The sequence below is a fragment of the Triticum aestivum genome, chromosome 6B, assembly GCF_018294505.1.
Source record: "Triticum aestivum cultivar Chinese Spring chromosome 6B, IWGSC CS RefSeq v2.1, whole genome shotgun sequence".
NCBI lineage: Eukaryota > Viridiplantae > Streptophyta > Magnoliopsida > Poales > Poaceae > Triticum > Triticum aestivum.
The window spans coordinates 716,914,373-716,919,198 of record NC_057810.1 but is presented as its reverse complement, the minus strand read 5'-3'; the positions used below and the strand labels follow the sequence as shown (position 1 = coordinate 716,919,198).

The window sequence follows — 4,826 nt, the reverse complement described above, 5'->3', positions numbered from 1 at the left end:
TACCTCATTAACAGAAGAGCTCGAAGTTACAAGGGTCATAGTCTGTGGTGAAGTTGGATTCCCATGCTTGAGGATATTTATTTTTGATAGTCAGTGTGCTGTGATGAATTTGACCTTTGCGGCTGGAGCCATGCCCTTGGTAGATGACCTCTTGATAGTATTTAACGCAGAAGAAACTGGGTCTCCCGGTACCAGCGGTGATTTTGATCTCGGAATAGAAAATCTCCTCAGCCTCGTTAAAATCAGATGTGTAGTATGGGGAGACGAGGACGACAGAGTTGAGGCTGCAGAAGCTGCCATTCGGGAAGCAGCCAACGCACATCCCAACCGCCCTACTCTACGCTTGGACTGATAATGCGTTGCCGGAATCAAGGTACTAACTTTTTCTCCCATGAAAGAGCATGTACTTTAATCTACAAGATCTATTTATCTCTCTCATTGCCTCACATGATTGTTCGTCTGTCTTTTTGAGCAATTAGGGTGCAACGCCAAAGGTTCATCATCACTGCATTTCTAAGATCGAAACATTCATCATTCTCTGCGAGGATGGATCTGCCTCCCTGCACCCTGCTGGTACGTACTTAGTCAAACCTAGTATATCTTTATTCTCGTTGTCGTGCATACTATACTCCCAGAATCCCTAGCTAGAGAACTGCGTTCTGTACCCTTAAGATAGAATAATATATTAGCAAATACAGCATATGTGAGGTACCTGCAGTTTTCTAATCTAATGCACCTTGTGTTTCGTGATGATGTAAGAAATATGACATGCAAGTAACTGTGCTGTACAAGTGTACACACATTTGTTTGTTCGTGAATTAATTGCATGCGTTTCCTAAAAGTAAAGATGGCCCAAACTCAACTCAACTGAATTTTGCATAAATAAATCCTCCTCTATGCATGTGTGTTTGGCCAGTCTAAACTCTTAACCGGAAAAATGCCGTGCTTCAGGGCCGAGCAGAAGATGTCGTCGATGTTGTCGTGTCGTGGGAGAACGACACCAAGCACAAGGCGGCCCTTGACGTGAAGCTCAGAACACAAGAGGTCTGGACTCCGAGTCTCGACCTTGCCTAGTTGCCTTCCTGGCGGACCCTTTAGTTGCAAAGTTCAGATTCAGAGTATGACGTCAGGATATGCTCATGCTCACCTCTTGCGTGACAGAATCATGGTAAAATATTGGAAGCTGTACACATAATAAACATGAAAACAAGCACATGTAACTTGTTATATACTCCTACTAACTAACTCTGTGTACTGATTGTTAGAGTTAAGCACGAATCCAAGATTGCACGGCACATGCATGTGTGCCCTAGTTTGGTTAGTATTGCAAACCGAGTAGGATTAGCAGTACTACACGGAGTAGGATTAGCAGTAGGCTATGCTTAGCATATATATATGCGTCTACCCCCAGCCCTTGTAACACCGATCAGTTGAAAGCAATAAGGAAAACCAAGGCACGTCAAGAGCCTTTGGCAGTACACCGATTCGTTTGTGTTCGCTGAGTTCCGCTGAGTTGCTCCGTCGTAATCGATTCGATCCGATCGACTAGAGCTAGCTAGCAAGCCTGGTTCACGTAGCGGTTACACGGGCAACGTATTGCTCCTGTGAATCAATTAACCTGCTTGCCTGCTTGCTTCGAGCCAGCTTTACACACGTACCTGTATTACCTTCGGTCGCGATTTGATCTACAGTTCAAAAGCCAACACTGATCTTTGTCCAGATTGCAGGATAAAACGGAGAAAATTGCAGAGTGGGCAAATAAGACGTGGTGGAAGGAGCCAGGTTCCGGGAGAGGTGAGGGCTGCCGCGGAGGAAAGCCGGCGGGAGGAGATTACCAGGTTCTGGGAGACAGCTGCGAGGCACAGGTCCAAAGAGACCATGCCCACGGAAAAAATTGGTCGGCTACTTCGGCTGAACAGCCAACACGCACATAGATTATGGCCTGAATAATCACGGTGATTTTGAGGACTTGCTCTAGCTAGAAGATGTGCATGCTCTTGATTTATTGGTTTTCAACATTGGTCATAGGCTTCGATGATGTATGTATTATATTTGGGAGAGTGAATTCATATTTCTACCACTATTTGGACATTTTTTTACGCGAATCGCCCAATCGAACAGTTTTCATCTGGATTACCCTGTTTTTTACGCGATCTTCACTTTCAAGCATGTGGAATGGATCCTTCTGTACTAGTGAGAGACTGTGCCGTTGTGCCCCTGAATCACTCGCTCGCCGGTGGACACACACAAACACGCACAAACTGCTCGGTCAGGGGAGAAAACAGAGCGGCGGTTCAGCACGCACACACAGGTTTCAGGCAACCAATGCCTTTTTTTTCAAGAACACGTGCGAGAATCGTGTGTCTTTGTATTGATAGATAGAAGTGGAGAATTTTTTACAAACAAGTTACAAGCCTCTCACGGGAGGGCTGTCTCCGCTACGACGTGCAACATGGACTACTCGCTATATTCTCCGCCGTTGGGAGCCTTGATGTGCAACCAATGCCTTTCTTTTCTTTCTTTTTCCGACTGAGTACTGGCTACACACGCACAACCTCTTATTACATGGTGAAGATCAACTCGACTCTAGCTGTCTCTTACGCAGTGAACCGACATAAAAATTCACCGAATGCTAGCTGCCATCTACACAGTGAACTGACATACAAATTCACTGAATCCTGGCAAAAGCAATGCCGGCTACAGCAAGTTGCAGCATCTTCACACTTGCTCCATCATGTGCATTTACACCAGACCAGTGACAGTGCAGCTGCAACAGCCAGCCATGCGTGTCTGCTTTGCCAGTGCACATCCAAAGAATGACTGCCGAGCAGTTAGCTCGAAAGCTCGTGTCCTGCTTTTTTCCTCTGTTCCCTCTCGCGTCGCCCCGCGCGTGACCGAGAGGGAACCCTAGCCGCCGCTGCCGCCGGGTCTCCCCCCTCTACTCTCCTCCCCCCTCGCCGCCGCCCGAGGGCGCGGCCGGACGAAGCCCTGTCGTCGCCGGCGGCGGCGGGGTTCCTTGTCTCCTCGCGCGGCGGCTTCGGCGCGGGATGCGGCGGCCGGTCGGGGACGCAGCGCTTGGCGACGGGCGCGCCGGCGTGGCTGCTCATCGGCGTTGAGGTGCAGCGGCGGTGCAGGCTGGCGACGGGATAGGCGGCGCGGTGGTGGCGCGCTCGTGCTGGCCGGGGATGGCGTGGGCGTGTCTGGCGGCGGCGCTCAGATCTGGTCGCCACGAGGCGCGGTCGGGGGCGCACTAGGCTGCGGGCGGCCGCCCTCTGCCGTGGCTATGCTGGTGGGGGGTGGCGGCGCTGCAGTGCGGGTGCGGCAGGCCAGCGGGTGGTGATGGCGCGGCGGCGCGTCCGGATCCGCCCCTGACGCTGCGGGCCGCGGGCGGCCCTTTCGCGGCAGCTCGATGGTGTGGGGGCGGCGCGGCAGCGGTGGAGGTGGGCAACCCTCGTCTAGGTGGGCCCTTGCGCCTGGATGGCGGCGCTCGGCGCGGGAGGGCCTCCCTGGTGAGCTTCCTGGGCTACGGCGGCGGGTCGATTTGGTTTCCCTCCTCGGCGGGCGCGCGTTTGCAGATGGCCTCGCGGAGATATGTGCCATCTACCATGGTGGGGCATCACGGGGGTTCCGCGGAGGAGCTAGGTAGGACGGACGGGTGGCCTCGATGCGGTCGCGCCACCTGTCGCTGGCACAGTTTGCTGGTCCGGATGCGTCCGCTCCTCATCCTCCTCCTTTCCTCGTGCTCGGCGGGGAGTTCGGTTGGAGGGATGGGCGGCCTCGATCCGATCGCGCCACCTGTCGCTGGCACGGGATGTGCCGGTCCGGATTCGGCCGCTCCCCTTTCTCCCCCGTTCCTCGGCCACGGTCGGGTTGGTGTAGGTCTTCCAGCGGAGCGTCTGCGGGTGGTTCTGCTGGTCGAGGGTCGTCGGTTGGTCCAAAGTTGGGGCCTTTGTGTAGGCCTCGGGGTTGTCTGGTTGCAGGGCGGCGGCTCTGGCGGCGGGAGGCGCGGCGTTTGCAGGCGGAGCGTGTGCCTCAGGTGCGGGCGGGCAACCATGGCCTCGCGGGTGGCGTGGTTGCGGGTGGTTGACGGAGTTAAGGTGCGACGGTGGGGTGTGGGCGTCGGGGTACACCACTTGCCCAGTCCTCTGACTGGCCGACGGTGGCGGCGGCAATTGACGCCGTACCCTTCCTGAAGGCTCAGTCGCGGCGTTCTCACTCTTACCGCCTTGCTCCGGGTGAAAACCTGATCTTCACGGATCGGGCGGTGGCGACTATCCATGGTTGGACCCTTCTTGGAGGCATCGCTTTGGAGGCCTGGCTTCGTTGTGTCCGGTTCACCTCTCTCTTGTTGTCGGTGGGGTGGTGTGTCGGTTCCCGGCACCTTTGTATCTTTCCTTGGGTGTGTGCGTTGTTCGGTCTCTCGGTTGTAATCGGTGATGGTGCTTTATATATAAAGCGGGGGAAAACCCTTTTTCGGTAATGACCGCCCAAGGATGAAACAAATCAATAGCAAATTAAGTTGGTGGCAAAGATACATCACTAAGCATCACATGATCAAAGAATTTGATGTGCCATGTTCCTGTCTTCTGTGGATCAGCACATCACCAGACCGAACCAATCAAACTTCAGTATCTCAGGATTACTATGAAATGTGGATTCCTTAGGAAATATTCCTATATGATTCAATCCTATGAATCAAACGCCAATGTAAAAAAAAAACTCCCAAGAATTAAAACCCTTCAAAAATCCTATGAAAATTCTTCGAAACAAAGAGGCCCTTAACGGTGTAGTGGGTGACTCATAATTTGGTGTGGCAACATTTGCAC

At 53.2% G+C, this 4,826-nt stretch overlaps 1 long non-coding RNA gene across 1 annotated transcript; it reads left to right on the top strand.

The window, feature by feature from the left end:
* The first annotated feature begins 9 nt into the window (after positions 1-9).
* Positions 10-2,083, top strand: LOC123135153 (uncharacterized). The gene is made up of 3 exons (XR_006465831.1): positions 10-373; positions 480-573; positions 952-2,083. It is a non-coding gene; the product is annotated as an uncharacterized lncRNA (long non-coding RNA).
* The last annotated feature ends 2,743 nt before the right edge of the window (positions 2,084-4,826 follow it).